The sequence below is a fragment of the Lichenostomus cassidix genome, chromosome 24, assembly GCF_008360975.1.
Source record: "Lichenostomus cassidix isolate B80296 chromosome 24, HeHo_3.0, whole genome shotgun sequence".
NCBI lineage: Eukaryota > Metazoa > Chordata > Aves > Passeriformes > Meliphagidae > Lichenostomus > Lichenostomus cassidix.
In genome coordinates this window covers 6,847,076-6,866,768 of record NC_139504.1, presented here as the reverse complement: position 1 = coordinate 6,866,768, position 19,693 = coordinate 6,847,076, and the positions used below count along the sequence as shown (strand labels likewise).

Sequence of the window (19,693 nt, the reverse complement as noted above, 5' to 3'; positions counted from 1 at the left end):
AAAACCACAAGTTATTTTAAAAACATTTTCTCCAAACCTTACTCCAAAAAAAAATTCATCACCCAGCAAAAACTACATACTAAACAAAAATCAAAATAAACTCTCTTCCCATTTTTTCCATTCTTCTTCTTTTTCCTCATTTAAACCCCTTCTCTTCAATCTACTTTACCACCCAAAAACCCAAAAAAACCAAAAAACAACAAAACTCTCCAAAAAAACTCCACCCGGCCCCGGGTGGGGAACCAAAAAAAAAAACTACGTCTAAAAAAACCACTTTTTAATCAAATTAAATAACTACCTTTCACCTTATTTTTTTCCCTTCCCCTGTGCCTTATAAAACACTCTGCGTAATTTTATTAAATAAATAATTTTTTCTTCACTTCCATCTAAAAAATTCTATTAAAAATAAAAAAAAAGTATCAAAACCCTTCACTCTCAAAAAAAAAAAAAAAATCTTATCATTAACCCAAAACACATTTATTGCCTGACCCCTCCCTACCCTTTTTTTCTTGTTGCAGGACACTACATTAATACCTGCAAAAAGAAAAAAAATGTACAAAGCCTTCCACATTGGGTAAATTCATATCATTTCTTTCTCTCCTTTAGCAAGTCAAACCACCTGCTTCTACAGCACTTCTGAACTCCATTCTGACTCTTGGCAAGAAATTCTTACAGGCCTGACATTGTGGCTACAGCTCTGTGATGATCCACATGAAAGGTGGGTGCTTTCTTCAATTATCCTTTCTTCAATGCAACCCTTCCTTTTTACTATCTATCTAGGTCATCTCCTTCATTTTCATAACTATATTCGGAAGGCACTGTGTACTGGGCATTGGCTATAAATGTCCACGCAGAAAGGTAGACAACAGCTTTGCTGCAAGGCAGATAATCTTTTCAATATTCCTGCAAGAGCTGGCTTACCTGCATTTGGTAATTATGGAACATGCTTCAGCTACTCCAGCGACAACACGTGAACAATTACTTCTTACTGATAGTGAGGCTCAAAAACGACACTTCTGAAGCAACAATGCACTGCAGGCACCTGGACACATGTCCTTCCCTAAGGAAAAAAACTCAAAGTTCTTTCCCTCTTCCCTGGCTTGCTGGTACCAAGCACAGAAAACTGCACCTGAGGGAAGCTTGGAAGCCTGTATCCTCTGACATTTTGCACTTGGTTAGAGCTTTTTATTCATACCTCTGCATACTTCTGAAAATTACAGTTCCTCTTTTACAACATAGCCAATGTCCACACTTACCTAGAAAGAGGCACTGGGATTTGTTTTCTGTAAATTCATTCAGGAAACTCCTTGTTCTTTCTCTCTCTCGTTCATGGCCATAGTTTCCCAAAGAATATTTAGCAGGGCCTTTTTGCTTTGATACCCCCTATTTCATTTCCATTTCATTCCCTAAATTCTTTACATCCTGAAACTTTTTCTAGTACGTGGAAGAGCACGATCATAAATGGACAACAGAAAAATTGTAGAACTTCCCTAGCTCAAGATGTTGTTTTTCACTCTTTATCTATTTGCTCTTCCCATCTCATAGCTGCTCTTTTCCACGCACCTTTAAGGGCCTGCAATTCTCACTGCTGCAGAAGGACTTGTGAACTGCTGCTTCCCTACCTTGCTCATCAGAGCACGGAATCCAGTCAGAAGGTGCCGGTCCATCGGTGCACAAACCTCCAGGTATGGCTAGAAAGAGTAGAAAAAATTCATGAAATACTTTCCCTTGGAGAACAGTTCCCATGCTTTGCAAATCTGGGTTCATACATAGAAATATTGGCACATCAAGTCTGTATCAATTTCAATACAGAACAGCATCGCTTTAAACTCTTGAAAACTTCAGGGTTTGGATGATGTTGCTACCACTTCCTACATTACAAATGTGGCTATGCTGACCTCAAAACTGGTACACATGTCTCCAAATATTTTATCTAATACTGGACAGTACATAAGGTGCTTAGCCTTATACCTGCACATGCTTATTACCTGTGTGTGAACTGCATACCACGTGCATAGCCTGCAGAAATACACTTCAGGATTAATTCTGATTCGTAAGGCTCCGTTACATGAGCCTTACAGAACTGCACCTCATCAATTATCCATGTACAGAAATTTGGCTTTCAAATGGCCTAAGCGAAAAAAAAAATAGTTTTGCTAACTCTTTCAATGCCATGTTAAAGGAATAACATATCTCATGTTGCTGAGGAAACAGTAACTGCAATAACCATCCTCCCCTGTTCCCTGTATGACACACTGAAAGATGGTTCAGAAGGTTTACTTCAACCACTGTAGGAAATGCCACACAGCTCACATGGTGGCCGATTCTCAGCCTCTGTTCCACTCACTGTACCACTCGGCCAGATCAGAGAGAAGCAAGTAAAAAAAAAAAGTAAAAAAAGTTTAAAAAATATTATCCCAAAGGGAACATTTGCAGGTGGTGGTTGTACAATTGTTCCATCTGAACGTGTGAGCGGCCCAGGCCACGCTTCTGATAGAACTGTTTGGTGTGGATGAACTCATGTCACTGTGACCAAAACATATGAGCAATACTTTGCTTCCCTTTATGCAATTAACACCTTTCTGGTCACCACAGTTCTGGTATTAGGTTAGCCTGAGATGCTGCAGTCTGACAGGGATCCTTCTCAAAACCTAGGGAGAAAACTCAGGTTTATATGTCAGCACCTTCACTGTTGACTTCTTTAGAATTCAGTGGCAAGACGTCCTTCATCTATTTTTCTTATTTGCCACGTAAGCCACACAAGATATTTATTCTTTGAAATAGGACTCTGACATCTCTTCCCTGAAAAGGTTTTCATCATTGCTCATAAGTGTGATCTCCCTCCCTCTTCCTGCTGATCAAACCTGGCTCAAACCACTGCCTCTTTTCAACAGCTAGGAAATCCTTGCACACACTGGGCACAACACACCCAGGAGTCCAAGGCCAGCCTCAGGCCTACCTCCTAGCAGCTTCTGTCTGGCACAAATCCTGACATTTGCACAACTTTACAATACAAAATCTCACATTTCCCCATGGGAACCTGGGTGCCAACAATGGCTCTTTTCCACGGGAATGGCACATCACCACTCTCGTGTAAGATAGGCAGTTTGGAGGAATCCAAGTGCAGACAGAGCTCTGCTTCTTTACACCTTTCATCTGACAGGATTCCTGCAGCATGCACACTTTTCATCTACAATACCACATTTGGAACCTGGCTGCAAACGGTGCCTCTTTTACACACGTAATAAACTTTTCCATCCTTCTGACCTGCACACCGTGGCAAATGCCTCCTCACATCATAAAAACCATCTGACAACACTTCATAACAAGCCTCAAGATACACTATATCGCCTCTGTGTTACCTCACTCCACTCAGTCAGGTTTTCTGGGAAAAAAAAGGACTGTTTGAACCTTTTACAAACCTGCTGTGGGACTAAGAACACCAAGCTATACTGATAGCAATCATAACAATCCATTCTTTACATTCATTTCAATTATTCACTACCCACAACAACACCTGTAACTCCTGCTTCAGGACACCACATCTATAGAAATACTGCACCAATGATATTAAAGGAAGCAAGGGCAATAACCACATCAAATCTCTTCTTCCCCCACAGCAACGACCGTGGCCACATCTCCTCTCTACCTCGAGGACACGCTCTGGGGAGTACCTGACAGCATAAGAGCTCTCAAGAATCTTCACCACTGTCAAGATAGGCACTTGACCCCAATGAATGCAGGATCTCCTGCAAGGACTGATGCTGCCACCACTGCAGCTTCTCTGCTTCCACACAGGGAACCCGGCAGAGCACAGCCACAACACCCTCTGCACACTGCAGCTGGCCACAGCAGGGCAGGGTGGAGAGGGAGGCAGCAGCACTTTGGGGAGGCAGCAAAGAAAAGCCAGGAAGAACGACCTCTGAGCCAGGACGAGGCCAAGGCCCGTGGTGGCAATGACAGCAGCGGTGGAACTCCCCAGCAGCAGTGGAACTCCCCAGGTAACCGGTGGCAGCAGATGCACCCACGATAATCAAAGCGCTCCGGCTAACTGACCTGGCGCCGGGTCACCCACGACCGTACCTCCAAAATGACCCACTGTCACCACACCCTGCTGTCTAACTGCCCCAGCACCAGATCACCCACGGCCATACCTCCAAACTGACCGACTGTCACCACACCCTGCTGTGTTTGGCAGCCTGGTGCTTTTTTCCGTATCTAGAATGTGAAATTTCCAGACAAGGAGGTTGCTTTTTCAAAATTCTACATGTGAGGACACTCCAGTGTTTTTCCTCAACATGAAAATTATGGCTTTTGGATTTTCTTTACGCCCGTGACAATCTGCACACTTTTGGATTCTGGCTGCATCGGTCTGTGCACTCTATGAAAAACATTCTACTGTTTGGACCTTCCGAGAAACGGAAATCTTCCACTATTTATGAAGCCATACAACAAAACCTTTTCTCAAAACTGTTTTCTTATTCCCACCCCCTAAGCTTTTATATACTTACACTCATGTATTTACATTATATCTATTTGCACTTATTATAGAGAAAATACTTACAAATCCATTGACACTTATAGAACCTCTGCTAAGACACAAGCCACATATTTACAATGTTCAACTTGTACATTTTGACACTTCAATATCACGTCAGACTTCTACACTCTAACCACACACATCTACTCATATCAAACTTCTCTTTACATTAATATCTAATATCTGATTAGAATTTGTACAGAACAGCTAATAGATCTATTTATTCTTTTTTTACATTCTGTCCTATATATCATCCTGCCTTATAAGTTAAGCTCTTTCATTGGTTCATTTATATACACAACACTTGTGTTTGCACTTTAAAATCTTCTCTCTGCTTTGGCCTTGCATGGACAAGCTTATGCAGGACACACATTACTCTTTCTCTCTCTGCCTCATCTGCATGGTGCCCCAAGGAAGATTTTACAATAGCATTTTCCTTTCCTTACCTACACTTTAGGTCCATTTCATACCCTCCATTATTCAAATCCTAATACTTTTCTTACTGCCTACAAGATCGCTGTCATAAAGGAACAGCAGAAAAATGGCAACACCTCCCTAGCTCAACATTTCTTTTTCCTCTTTTCGTAATTGCTCTTCCCATTTCACATGTGGCCTTTTTAATGCATGTTTAAAGGACTGCAATTAGCACTGCTCCAGAAGAATTTGGGAAGTGCTGCTTCTCCCTCTGGCTCACCATGGAACAAAATCCAGATGCGAGATGCCGCTCTGTAGCTGTAGAAAACCTCCAGGTATTCATACAAACAATACACTAAATAAATGAAATTCTATGCCTTCAAAGAAATTCCCCATGTCTGTAAAATCTAACAAAATACATTTAAAAACTCTCCTGATCAAGTATGTATCCATTTCAATGCTGAACAGACACACTTTGAACTTATAAAAACTTCTGGCTTTGGTGCTACCCCTTCTTACATTACAAAAATTGCAAATTCTGACCTCAAATCTGGGTTCTGGGGGACCACAGGCAACTACACCACGGCTGTCACCAGCCCAGATCCTACCTAGGCCCGTATGGGATATAGGTTCACCTTGGGGTTAGACACAGCTGCTCTGGCAAAAATTCCTCCTGCAGGCACAAGATTACACAGCAGATGTTCTTAGGCACACTCTGAAAGGGGGAGCTTTCAATGGCACTCTGGGATGCAGGGGGCTGCATCACCCACTGCCCTCAATACCTCTCACTCATCCTTCCTTTCAGCTAACAGGCCACGGCCCCCCACCCGCTCCACAGCCCCCTACAGCCCTGTGGTGCCAAGTGCTGCCCTGGACAACACAACACCTGTCAGCTCTGGAGCCCAAATCCTGGTTTTGTAAGCCTGTGGTGGGACTCAGCAATAGGGACTGGGGGCTGCACCTCTCCTGGGGTGACCTTCGGCTCCACTAACCTTGTGTGGTAACAATTCACACGGTAGCCAGGACTCTGCCCGTATCCCACGGGTTCACCCCCCATCCCGGTTAGGGCTCACCGCTCCATACCCCACCTGTCCTGGACACGCTCTCACTCCCCCAGCAGAGGCACTACCCTGGGGCTCTGCACCCTGTAGACATTTACCTGTATCTCTCTGACATCCCCTCCTATGCCACCGCCAGCAACCCGCCTTGGGACCAGGCTCTGTCTCCCACACCCTTTTCCCTTCTGCTGCTCCCCATGCCTCTCCCACAAATGTTTACTAATGCATTCTATTGCTGATCAAACAGAGAAATAATTAACACATTCACACTTTTCATTAGGAGTTTATTTATTAAAGGAATCATGGGGAGTAATAAGCGAAAATAAATTGCATCAGTCTGCACTTACCACGCAGCTTTTCCTTGCTTAATAAGGTGACGCTGAACTCTCTCAGTAGGACTAAAAAATCCAGCTCTCCAGTTTAATAAAAGCCACCTTAGACCCACTGGGCCCAAAACCATAACAAATGGCACACTTCTTTTAGAGAGCTCTGCAGCTACTCACGTTGGATACTATGGGGACTGCAACAATGACAGTCTTGCCATCCTGGCAAGCTCTGGCTCTGAACAGCCTGCTGCTGGCAGCTCCCGCAGCCAAAATTTATCCAGGCCGGTGATGATTGGCATCTTCAGCACCACCTTCAAGCCACCCTAGGCCGCTGAACCGGGACAGCCAGGACATTCCAGGCAGATGTCTCTGCAGAACCATTGAAATGATTCAGTGCTTTGCAAAGCAAAGCTCAGAAGGCTACAAGACATTTTTCAGGAAAACCCACCAAAAAAAAAGAAATTTTTGTGACCAAACAACATGCTTTTAGCAATGCGGCCGCAGCCCAGCTGATGCCAAAAGCTACACCTATCCACACTTTTCAGGCTGTGGATAATGCCTTCAAAAATGGGCTTTCCCATCACCACCTCCCACTGACAGTATCCTTGGGGCAACTCTTTCTTTTTTGCATGTTCAAATGAGTATAGGAAAATAGGACAGGTATTTGGGATTTCTCTCACCACAGTCCAGCAGCTCCGCACTCGTCCCGGTATTGCGGTGCCTCCGGGAACGGTGCACCCCCGGCGGGGACCTCTGGTCGGTTAGAAACACATTTAAATCCAAGTGAACGTGATTATCCATAGTTAAAGCTAAACAGCAGCTCTCCCGACCCCTGTGAAGCTGCAAAGCTCGGGCGGCTGTGATTCTCTCCTCCCTTCCCCTCGCAGGGTGCCGCGAAATGGCGGCACTTCCCCCGTGCTTTTGCGTGCTATTTGGGTTAAACTCGGGGATCTCGCCGCTTTCTGAGGGGGGTTCCGATTTATACGAGGGTAATAGAGGATATTAATGTTGTTTAAATGAATCGGGGAGGGGATTTGGGACACTTTTATGACATAAACGTGAAGGAGGTGAGCAGCGGGGTGGGGGAGCCGCACGGCTTTTTTTTTTGCAGCTCTTTGATCGCCGATGTTTCTACGATGCAAATTAAAATCTCAATTCTTTTTAAAAACACGGATTTTGTTTATCTGTAAAGTGAAAAAGATGCAGAGCCTCATCACAGCTGCTTCGGCAGCGGCTGGGAGGTCCTGGGGGTGACCTAGGAGATCCCGGGAGTCCCCAAAGCCGGAAAAGTCCCTAAAGCCCCCCCGGAACCTCCCCGGTTTCCTCAGCAATTTTGGGGGCGATGCGACAATTTTAGGGGATTTTCGGGCGTTCCCCGTGTCCTCCCCGGGATTTCCCCCCTCCCCTGCTCTTACCGCAGCCTCGAGGGTCCCTCTGCCGCCCCCGAAGAGCACCAGAAAGGTGCGAGGAATCCCCCAACCCCCGCTGTCCCGAACCCGCCCGGCAGAGCGGGCCGGGCGCGAGGCGCGCCTCGTAAGGGAAATGCAAATGAGGAGGCTATCGGCGGGGTTTGCGGCGGTGGGGGGGAACGGGGGGGTGGTGGGGTGGTGGTGGGGGGGGTGGTTATGCAAATCGGCATTACCTCATGCCCGAGGTGCATCCTGGGAGAGGTGGGCGGGGTTATGCAAATCGGCATTACCTCATGCCCGAGGTGCATCCTGGGAGATGTGGGCGGGGCTATGCAAATCGGCATTACCTCATGCCCGAGGTGCATCCTGGGAGAAGTGGGCGGGGTTATGCAAATCGGCATTACCTCATGCCCGAGGTGCATCCTGGGAGAAGTGGGCGGGGTTATGCAAATCGGCATTACCTCATGCCCGAGGTGCATCCTGGGAGAAGTGGGCGGGGCTATGCAAATCGGCATTACCTCATGCCCGAGGTGCATCCTGGGAGAAGTGGGCGGGGTTATGCAAATCGGCATTACCTCATGCCCGAGGTGCATCCTGGGAGAAGTGGGCGGGGCTATGCAAATCGGCATTACCTCATGCCCGAGGTGCATCCTGGGAGAAGTGGGCGGGGTTATGCAAATCGGCATTACCTCATGCCCGAGGTGCATCCTGGGAGAAGTGGGCGGGGCTATGCAAATCGGCATTACCTCATGCCCGAGGTGCATCCTGGGAGAAGTGGGCGGGGCTATGCAAATCGGCATTACCTCATGCCCGAGGTGCATCCTGGGAGAAGTGGGCGGGGCTATGCAAATCGGCATTACCTCATGCCCGAGGTGCATCCTGGGAGAAGTGGGCGGGGTTATGCAAATCGGCATTACCTCATGCCCGAGGTGCATCCTGGGAGAAGTGGGCGGGGTTATGCAAATCGGCATTACCTCATGCCCGAGGTGCATCCTGGGAGAAGTGGGCGGGGCTATGCAAATCGGCATTACCTCATGCCCGAGGTGCATCCTGGGAGAAATGGGCGGGGCTATGCAAATTTCAGAACTCGCTCAGCGAACGGCCCCACGGGAAATTGAGGCGCGGTCACGAAATTTTGGGGGATTTAAGGCTCAGCGCCCCAGCAGCGCGGGCGGAAAGGGCGGCAGGCGAGCGGGAAAGGGCGCGGGAAGAGCTGCGAAAGAGCTGGAGGGCGGAGAAGAGGTCGCCGTGACTTGTGCGTGAGGCGAGCGGGGTGCGGGCGGGAGCGCGGGAGGCGACGGGCGTCGCTTGTCGGCCTTTTGGCTAAGATGAAGTGCAGTGTTTCTTGTTATCAGTTTAATATCTGATACACCCTCGATGGAGAGAGCTCTATATCAAACAGGTGTTGGTGCTCGGGAGGAGGATCGGGAGCTGGGTCCCTTTGCTCCGCGCATCGTCCCGCTATTGGGGTGCCTCCGGGCACGGTACACCCCCGCCAGGGACCTTTGGTTGGTTAAAAACAGATTAAAATCAGAAATAGTGAGAATTGCCGAAGCTGTCCCGCACTATCGCCCACCCTTTCCTGCTGAAATAACGCTTCTCCGCCTCCCGAGCGGCTGCCAGGCTCGGGCGGCGGTGATTCTCTCCCCTCGCAGGTGCCGCGAGATGGCGGCGCCTCCCGCGCGCACTTTTTTGGGTTAAACTCCGTGATTTCGCCGCTTTCCGGGTGAGTTTAAACTTTTTCTGAGGGAAATAAAGGATAATAATGTTGTTTAAATGAATCGGGGAGGGCATTTGGGCAGTTTTACCAAATAAATCCGTGAGGGAGGTGAGGAGCGGGGCGGGGAGCCGGGCGGGTCTCTTTTTTGCAGTTCTTCGATCGCGGATGTTGCTACGATGCAAATAAAGATCTCGACTCTTTTTAAAAACACGGATTTTGTTTATTTGTGAGGTAAAAAAGGTGCATAACCTCATCGGAGCCGCTTCGGCAGCGGCCGGGAGGTCCTGGGGGTGACCTAGGAGATCCCGGGAGTTCCCAAGCCGGAAAATTCCCTGAAGCCCCCCCGGAACCTCCCCGGTTTCCTCAGCAATTTTGGGGGCGATGCGACAATTTTAGGGGATTTTCGGGCGTTCCCCGTGCCCTCCCCGGGATTTCCCATCTCCCCTGCTCTTACCGCAGCCCCGAGGGTCCCTCTGCCGCCCCCGAAAAGCCCCAGAAAGGGGCGAGGGATCCCCCGACCCCCGCTGTCCCGAACCCGCCCGGCAGAGCGGGCCGGGCCCGAGCCGCGCCTCGTGAGGGAAATGCAAATGAGGAGGCTATCGCCGGGGTTTGCGGCGGTGGGGGGGAACGGGAGGGGTGGTGGGTAGGGTGGTTATGCAAATCGGCATTACCTCATGCCCGAGGTGCGCACTCGTCCCGGTATTGCGGTGCCTCCGGGAACGGTGCACCCCCGGCGGGGACCTCTGGTCGGTTAGAAACACATTTAAATCCAAGTGAACGTGATTATCCATAGTTAAAGCTAAACAGCAGCTCTCCCGACCCCTGTGAAGCTGCAAAGCTCGGGCGGCTGTGATTCTCTCCTCCCTTCCCCTCGCAGGGTGCCGCGAAATGGCGGCACTTCCCCCGTGCTTTTGCGTGCTATTTGGGTTAAACTCGGGGATCTCGCCGCTTTCTGAGGGGGGTTCCGATTTATACGAGGGTAATAGAGGATATTAATGTTGTTTAAATGAATCGGGGAGGGGATTTGGGACACTTTTATGACATAAACGTGAAGGAGGTGAGCAGCGGGGTGGGGGAGCCGCACGGCTTTTTTTTTTGCAGCTCTTTGATCGCCGATGTTTCTACGATGCAAATTAAAATCTCAATTCTTTTTAAAAACACGGATTTTGTTTATCTGTAAAGTGAAAAAGATGCAGAGCCTCATCACAGCTGCTTCGGCAGCGGCTGGGAGGTCCTGGGGGTGACCTAGGAGATCCCGGGAGTCCCCAAAGCCGGAAAAGTCCCTAAAGCCCCCCCGGAACCTCCCCGGTTTCCTCAGCAATTTTGGGGGCGATGCGACAATTTTAGGGGATTTTCGGGCGTTCCCCGTGTCCTCCCCGGGATTTCCCCCCTCCCCTGCTCTTACCGCAGCCTCGAGGGTCCCTCTGCCGCCCCCGAAGAGCACCAGAAAGGTGCGAGGAATCCCCCAACCCCCGCTGTCCCGAACCCGCCCGGCAGAGCGGGCCGGGCGCGAGGCGCGCCTCGTAAGGGAAATGCAAATGAGGAGGCTATCGGCGGGGTTTGCGGCGGTGGGGGGGAACGGGGGGGTGGTGGGGTGGTGGTGGGGGGGGTGGTTATGCAAATCGGCATTACCTCATGCCCGAGGTGCATCCTGGGAGAGGTGGGCGGGGTTATGCAAATCGGCATTACCTCATGCCCGAGGTGCATCCTGGGAGAAGTGGGCGGGGCTATGCAAATCGGCATTACCTCATGCCCGAGGTGCATCCTGGGAGAAGTGGGCGGGGTTATGCAAATCGGCATGACCTCATGCCCGAGGTGCATCCTGGGAGAAATGGGCGGGGTTATGCAAATCGGCATTACCTCATGCCCGAGGTGCATCCTGGGAGAAATGGGCGGGGTTATGCAAATCGGCATTACCTCATGCCCGAGGTGCATCCTGGGAGAAATGGGCGGGGTTATGCAAATCGGCATGACCTCATGCCCGAGGTGCATCCTGGGAGAAATGGGCGGGGTTATGCAAATCGGCATGACCTCATGCCCGAGGTGCATCCTGGGAGAAATGGGCGGGGCCATGCAAATCGGCATGACCTCATGCCCGAGGTGCATCCTGGGAGAAATGGGCGGGGCTATGCAAATCGGCATTACCTCATGCCCGAGGTGCATCCTGGGAGAAGTGGGCGGGGCTATGCAAATCGGCATTACCTCATGCCCGAGGTGCATCCTGGGAGAAGTGGGCGGGGCTATGCAAATCGGCATTACCTCATGCCCGAGGTGCATCCTGGGAGAAGTGGGCGGGGCTATGCAAATCGGCATTACCTCATGCCCGAGGTGCATCCTGGGAGAAGTGGGCGGGGTTATGCAAATCGGCATTACCTCATGCCCCGAGGTGCATCCTGGGAGAAGTGGGCGGGGCTATGCAAATCGGCATTACCTCATGCCCGAGGTGCATCCTGGGAGAAATGGGCGGGGCTATGCAAATTTCAGAACTCGCTCAGCGAACGGCCCCACGGGAAATTGAGGCGCGGTCACGAAATTTTGGGGGATTTAAGGCTCAGCGCCCCAGCAGCGCGGGCGGAAAGGGCGGCAGGCGAGCGGGAAAGGGCGCGGGAAGAGCTGCGAAAGAGCTGGAGGGCGGAGAAGAGGTCGCCGTGACTTGTGCGTGAGGCGAGCGGGGTGCGGGCGGGAGCGCGGGAGGCGACGGGCGTCGCTTGTCGGCCTTTTGGCTAAGATGAAGTGCAGTGTTTCTTGTTATCAGTTTAATATCTGATACACCCTCGATGGAGAGAGCTCTATACCAGGTGTTGGTGCTCGGGAGGAGGATCGGGAGCTTCCCTTTGCTCCGCGCATCGTCCCGCTATTGGGGTGCCTCCGGGCACGGTACACCCCCGCCAGGGACCTTTGGTTGGTTAAAAACAGATTAAAATCAGAAATAGTGAGAATTGCCGAAGCTGTCCCGCACTATCGCCCACCCTTTCCTGCTGAAATAACGCTTCTCCGCCTCCCGAGCGGCTGCCAGGCTCGGGCGGCGGTGATTCTCTCCCCTCGCAGGTGCCGCGAGATGGCGGCGCCTCCCGCGCGCACTTTTTTGGGTTAAACTCCGTGATTTCGCCGCTTTCCGGGTGAGTTTAAACTTTTTCTGAGGGAAATAAAGGATAATAATGTTGTTTAAATGAATCGGGGAGGGCATTTGGGCAGTTTTACCAAATAAATCCGTGAGGGAGGTGAGGAGCGGGGCGGGGAGCCGGGCGGGTCTCTTTTTTGCAGTTCTTCGATCGCGGATGTTGCTACGATGCAAATAAAGATCTCGACTCTTTTTAAAAACACGGATTTTGTTTATTTGTGAGGTAAAAAAGGTGCATAACCTCATCGGAGCCGCTTCGGCAGCGGCCGGGAGGTCCTGGGGGTGACCTAGGAGATCCCGGGAGTTCCCAAGCCGGAAAATTCCCTGAAGCCCCCCCGGAACCTCCCCGGTTTCCTCAGCAATTTTGGGGGCGATGCGACAATTTTAGGGGATTTTCGGGCGTTCCCCGTGCCCTCCCCGGGATTTCCCATCTCCCCTGCTCTTACCGCAGCCCCGAGGGTCCCTCTGCCGCCCCCGAAAAGCCCCAGAAAGGGGCGAGGGATCCCCCGACCCCCGCTGTCCCGAACCCGCCCGGCAGAGCGGGCCGGGCCCGAGCCGCGCCTCGTGAGGGAAATGCAAATGAGGAGGCTATCGCCGGGGTTTGCGGCGGTGGGGGGGAACGGGAGGGGTGGTGGGTAGGGTGGTTATGCAAATCGGCATGACCTCATGCCCGAGGTGCATCCTGGGAGAAGTGGGCGGGGTTATGCAAATCGGCATGACCTCATGCCCGAGGTGCATCCTGGGAGAAGTGGGCGGGGTTATGCAAATCGGCATGACCTCATGCCCGAGGTGCATCCTGGGAGAAGTGGGCGGGGCTATGCAAATCGGCATGACCTCATGCCCGAGGTGCATCCTGGGAGAAGTGGGCGGGGTTATGCAAATCGGCATTACCTCATGCCCGAGGTGCATCCTGGGAGAAGTGGGCGGGGTTATGCAAATCGGCATGACCTCATGCCCGAGGTGCATCCTGGGAGAAATGGGCGGGGTTATGCAAATCGGCATGACCTCATGCCCGAGGTGCATCCTGGGAGAAATGGGCGGGGTTATGCAAATCGGCATTACCTCATGCCCGAGGTGCATCCTGGGAGAAATGGGCGGGGTTATGCAAATCGGCATTACCTCATGCTCGAACGGCATCTTGGCAGAAAGCGGCGGGGTCATGCAAATTAAGGCATAATTCCGCATGAATGGTGTTTCGGGAAAAGAGGTGCGGCCATGCAAATTAGATCACTGCGCGCAGCGGTCGGCGGCATCATGGCGGATGAAGATCGGTGAGGCAAACTCGATTCCTTAGCGGAGCGAATGGCATCTTGAGAGCTTTATTGGGGGGTTTTCAGAGTTTAGGCCTCGGTGCGCGGGGGGCGCGGGGGGGAAATGAGGTTTCAAGCCTTTCCTGAGTCCCCGAAAAAAGACTTTTTTTCCATTTTTCCCCATTTATCCCCGCAGCTCCTCTCAGCCCCGGCTCGGCAAATCCAACCGCATGGTCCGAGCGGCCAAAAGCCCGAACGCGGCACCTTCGCCGTGCCTCTGCCGGCCTGTCCAGCCCCGCTGGCCGCGCCGAGCCCTTGCTGCGAGCCCCAGAATCCATGAAAAAACTCCTGCAGCTCCCGAGCCTTTCCGCCTCTCCCGGAGCTCCCAGCGCCTCACGAGCTTCCCGCGCGGCCGGCCGGAGCGGCGGGGTGATGCATATTAGAGACCCAGAGCACCGCCGTGATTTCGGGTCAGTGCTTCAGAAACATGTGCTGACAGTGCGGGAACACAGCGGGAAAGAGTCTCTAAATTGCTGGAAAGGAGGTGCGGGGCGGCGCGGAGGCGACAGCGAGGTGTGTGTTTGTCGAGCGGGGTGCCGCCGGGAGTGGGGGAAGGAAATTGTCATCGCCGCTCGGCCGTTTGGCTAAGATCGAGTGTAGTGTTTATAGTTATTTATTCGGTTTGGGGTACGTCCTTGATGAGAGGACTTTACGTTGAGCGGGTATTTGAGCTCGGGAGTTGGGTCCAAGGCTTGCTCTCGGCTCCGCACATCGTCCCGGTATTGGAGAGACGCCGGCAGTGGTGCATCCCCACCGGGGACCTTTCGACTGCCAAACACAGACTGAATGCATTTGGAAACACTAAACATCACAAGTCTGTGGGTATTCCCCCCGCGAGTTCCTGGCAAGGGCTCGCTGTCATCCCGGAGCTCGTTCTCACGCCCGGTGCATCTTCCCGGCAATGCGGTGCCTCCGGGAACGGCGCACCCCGCACGGGGACATTACAGTAGTGAAAAAGCACAAGGAGAGAGCGGTTGCTTAACTGCTATGTATATTTGTCGCAATATCAGACGTTATTATGTGACAAAAGGTTTGTGGCGCTTCCGAAGGTGCCGCGAAGGCAGCGCTGTCGCTTGTGGATCCCGCCCGTCCTTCTCCCTCAGCGCCCGCAACATCTCGTGCCTTAGCCCCGCCTGTCCCAGGGGCTCTGTTATAGGGCGCTAATAACGGGGAGATTAATAAGTAGGTTACAGTGAAAAGGGACAGCGCAAGTCTGCTTCTGCAGGTGCTACCGGAAATACCCGAATGGTGGAGAGAGCGAGGGTAAGTATGTCAATTCATAACGTATCTTTCTATTCTTTAGCAAGTCAAACCACCTGCTTCCACAGCACTTCTGAGCTTCATTCTCGCTGTTTACAGAAAACTCTTACAGGCCTGTCTGTGACTGACGTGATGGCTGCAGCGCCACGATGGTCCATATCAACAGTGGCTGCTTCTTTCAATTCTCTTTTTTGTGGTATACTTTCTTCTTACTAGCTACTTAAGTCATCTCCTTCACTTGGGTAGCAGCATTCGTAAGGCACTGGGTACTATACTGTGGCTTGGGAATAAATGGCCGGCCATAAAGGTAGTAAACAGCTTTGCTGCAAGACAGAAAATGTTTTCGAGATCTAACAAAAAGGTGGTTTTAGCCTGTGATTTTGTAATTATGGAACATGCTTCAGCTACTTCACATACAACACATGAAAAATTATTTATTGCTGAAACTCAAAAAGGCCACTACTTCTGCTGTGACACACTGCGGCCACCTGGATACGTGTCCTTCCCTAAAAAACAAGAAATGGACAACAGAAAAATTGCAGGAGTTCCTTACCTCAGGATGGTTTTTTTTTTTCTCTTTTTCTTCCTGCTCTTCCCTTCTCATATCTCTTCATTTTAATGCACATTGAAAGGACTGCAATTATCAGTACAGGGGAACGAATCCTGAAGTGCTGCTTCTCCCTCTTGCTTGTCGTGTCACAGAATGCACCCGGAAAATACCATTCTATACCGTACAAAGTTCCAGGTATGGATACAAATAATGGAAAAACTTCATGAAATACTTTCCCCTACATAAGATTGCCCATGCTTGTAAAATCTGTAGTAATACATAGAAAAAATTGCAGATAAGGTCTGTATCAATTTCAATCCAGAACACCATCATTTTAAATTCTTTAAAAAATACAGGTTTGGATGATGGTGCTACCACTTCTTACATTACAAACTTTGGCAATACCGATCTCAAAACTGCTACATGTTTCTCCAAATCTTTTCATAAATACTGGACAGTAAATAAGGTGTTAAGCTTTATACCTGAACTTAGTTATTACCTGTGTGTAGGCTGCATAACACACACGTGGCCTGCTGAAAAACACTTCAGCGTTAAACCGGATTCGTGCGGCTACATTCTGAGAGCTGCTGTGAAGTGCACCTCCTAGAATAGGCATGTACAGAAATTTGGCTTTCACATGGCCTACAAGAAAGAAGTGAAATCTTACTGGTTCTTTCAATGTCATCTGAAAGAAAACACATCTGTCATTTTAAATACTGAAGGGTAACTGTCTTGACTTTCCTCCCCTGCACCCTCGGTGAGGCACTGCATGAGGCTTCGTAGGGTTTATGTCAGCCTTGGCACAAAATGCTGCATGGCTCATATGGTGGGTAACTTACAGTGTGTGTTCCACGTGCTATTCCGCTTAGCCGAGTCACACATAAGCGAGGAAGATGCTCTAAGGGGTACTTGGGAGGTACTGGTTGTGTAATCATTCATTCTGAATGGGTCAGCAGGCCACAGCATTATGGCCTGTGAGCAGAGATGACAGCATGTAGGCAAAGGCCTCCTGTTCCCCCCTGAGCTGGGGGAGAGTGGGTACAAACCTGCTTCCTGCAAGCATATCCTCTTGGCCTGCTGCATGCTGAGGCTTGGACAACTTGGAGTGCAGTTAGTTGCAGGCTTTGGCCTCTGTGCATACACACCTCTCCCAGAAGGTGAGATGACTTAATAATAACTTTGCATGGATGTAATCAGCTGGCTGAATGTCAGTGCAAAGTATCTGTCTTGAGGGAAACTTGTGGATGGAGTGAGATATGAATGTTTGGGTGAGGAAGAATGAGGACTGTGTGATGACCATCCCTGGAATGGAATTGGAACTCTGCAGAGAATGGAGTGTGTGCACTGTTAGGCAGCCTTTGCTGTAGGCAAGTGTGAAGAAGCCCTGGAGATGGGAGCCATAAGGAAATATTCCAAAGCGGTGGGAATGATTAGAAGGTGTTAGAATTGGTGGTTGCAGTGGGATCACATGTGGGTGGGGTCAGGGATGGTGCACCCGTATGAGAAATTGTATAATACTGTGAAACTTTAATGTGCAGGCGTTGCTGAGCAGGCCTGAAGCCCTCCCCTGTGTCAGGACTTAAGCAGGCAGCTGGTGGGTAGGAGGCCAAAGAAGAGACGGCGTGAGGCAGTTGGACTTGCACATGTGCAGAGCTGTTCAGAAATGACTGACATGTGTGTTGTGTTCTCTTACAGATGGTGGTGTTTTGCTGCTGCTGGAGTTGCTGGTCTCTGCGAGGATATTGCGGTGATGTGGCATGCGTAGAGAAGAGAAAGATGGCATCTGTTCTGTTCCAAAAGATGTTGAAAACAAAATGACATGAAAGGCTACTGAAGGAAAATTGTTGTGACTGAGTGCTACTGTTGGAAAATCTATCAGGTTAAAAATGTTGTGTAACTGTAGTCAAAGGTTTTGTTTGGGTTTCCCCTGGGAAAAGGAATTTTAGGTTTCTTGCAGGGCAGTGTTGTGCCAGATGAGGTCTGGTGAAGTCAGCATACCAAGAGATTGGGATAGCCCCCAAAGATAAGCAGAAAGATAAAGAACATGAACAGAACATCCAGCAGGAACTTGTGGTTCTCAACAAGACATGATGGATATCACAAGCAGCTAGGCCAGAGCAACTGCAGCAGGGCTGAAGACATCCTGGCCCAGAAAAAAGACTGCTAAAAAAAACTGAAGAATGTCATTAGCATCAGAGGCAAGGAGACTGGAGTCCAATGAGAGACTGAATATGGGGAGTTTGCTCAACTTTGGAGTAATGAACACTGAGCCAATGCTTTCCTATGTACTTTTACTGTATGCAATATCTGAGAAATGGAGTAAAAGCTATGTAGCCTGGAATGATTGTCTCTGCACACCCGGGCTATGGGTGGATTACATGATTGCCGTGGTACATCCTGACCACAAAATAAAGTAATGCCTTGAGTCTGTAACATGAAAATGTTGTTGGAGAGTTTTTCTATTTTTTTCTGCAGATTTGGGTGACACTAGTAAACACATGGCAGTAGTGTAGAGGTGGAAAAAAAAAATCCAAGACTAAAGAAGTGATCCTTGCAAAAGCACAGGATGGGGTAACACATGCAAACACAAGTGAATGCAGCCACGAAACAAGTGAAAAAACCCCAGCGATACATAGTAGAAGCCCCTAGGAAATCCTGTAGAAAGAGATGAGCAAAATGTACATAGCTGTGAGAAACAGCTGTATGATAGTGCTGCAGCATCCCCCAAAATGTGTTTTGTTTTTCAAGAATTGTAAATTGTGGAGTTTTCAATGAGTGGTAAAAAGACCCACTAAGATTTGAAAGAATGGTAATTTGTGCTAATACAGTTGAGAGAAAGCGTGTAAAAATCAGGCACTGAACCTTAGTAAAATTCTATAGCAAAAGAGCTCCAAAACTTGTGAAAAATGTAAAACGGTAAAAGTGCTGGGAAAACAGCCTCGGCTCCTGTGTTGCCATAGCGACGGGCAGGCGGAGCCAGGCGTGGCTTTGGGCGGACTGAGGGGGCACCGAGGGGCGGGGTCTTGACCGGGGTGCGGGGAGCACCAGGGTCGTGGCTGCGGTCCGAGCCCCGTGACGTCAGGGGCGGGGTGTAGAGACTACCAGAGGCGTGGCTTTGGCCCGGGCCGAGAGACGACAGGGGCGGGGCCAAGGGAGGGACGAGGGGCGGAACAGTAGGTGGAGTACAGTGACGGACGCAGAACCGGGGGCGGGGAGGTGGGCAGGGCTTTGGGGACGTCAGTGTGCGGCGAAGAAGATATGGTCCCAAAAGAATATTTTAAATCAAGGAGCCGCTCTGGCTCGGTGGGTATGGGCATAATCCGAATCTCTGCCCTTCAGGGGTTCGACTCCCACCCCAACCTACACCGTGCGTGTGCTAGGCACGGCATGACCACGTAGTCTGGGAGCCGGCCGGGCCCGCCTACCCCAGCGGGAACGTAAGTAAGGCACCTAGGCCAGAAGGTGGGGCGACTGGCGCGCGCCGAAAATCGGGTGGCGGCACCAAGGTGCCAAAAATGCTTTTTTCCACCTACAAACATACAAAAAAAAAAAAAAAAACCTCCTCAAAAACCCACAACCTCTCTCCCTTGGAAAACACAACACAGAACCAACAGCAGACACCTCACCTACTACAAACAACAAAATACAACAAACAACACACACCAAAAACATACAACAAACAACTAAATATACACACCTACACTCCAAAACATTCACACACACATTTCACAACACAACAACTAACAACAACAATGCCTCACGCCACACTGATGCCTCTCACATACAACCAACACCTCTAGAAACTACACGAACACAAACACAACACACCAAACATCCTCACAAACACGTCACACTTCAAATAACTACTACTCTCTTCTACACTTGCCAAAAACACACTTCCTCATTCCCACTACTACACAACAAACACCCTTCTGCTCACCACAAACACTTCAACACAACTTTACACATTTTAATACATACAACA

At 50.2% G+C, this 19,693-nt stretch overlaps 2 long non-coding RNA genes and 3 other non-coding genes across 5 annotated transcripts; all 5 read left to right on the top strand.

Annotated features, from left to right (window-relative positions):
• Nucleotides 1-1,550: 1,550 nt before the first annotated feature.
• On the top strand, nt 1,551-5,342 carry LOC146427642 (uncharacterized). The gene is made up of 3 exons (XR_014856372.1): nt 1,551-1,685; nt 3,621-4,066; nt 4,138-5,342. It is a non-coding gene; the product is annotated as an uncharacterized LOC146427642 (long non-coding RNA).
• Nucleotides 5,343-9,050: 3,708 nt separating this feature from the next.
• LOC146427641 (U2 spliceosomal RNA) lies at nt 9,051-9,242 on the top strand. Its single transcript, XR_014856444.1, has one exon. It is a non-coding gene; the product is annotated as a U2 spliceosomal RNA (small nuclear RNA).
• Nucleotides 9,243-12,170: 2,928 nt separating this feature from the next.
• LOC146427640 (U2 spliceosomal RNA) lies at nt 12,171-12,355 on the top strand. The gene has a single exon (XR_014856445.1). It is a non-coding gene; the product is annotated as a U2 spliceosomal RNA (small nuclear RNA).
• Nucleotides 12,356-14,462: 2,107 nt separating this feature from the next.
• LOC146427639 (U2 spliceosomal RNA) lies at nt 14,463-14,651 on the top strand. The gene has a single exon (XR_014856441.1). It is a non-coding gene; the product is annotated as a U2 spliceosomal RNA (small nuclear RNA).
• On the top strand, nt 14,649-18,149 carry LOC146427638 (uncharacterized). Its single transcript, XR_014856384.1, has 2 exons — nt 14,649-15,903; nt 17,404-18,149. It is a non-coding gene; the product is annotated as an uncharacterized LOC146427638 (long non-coding RNA).
• The last annotated feature ends 1,544 nt before the right edge of the window (nt 18,150-19,693 follow it).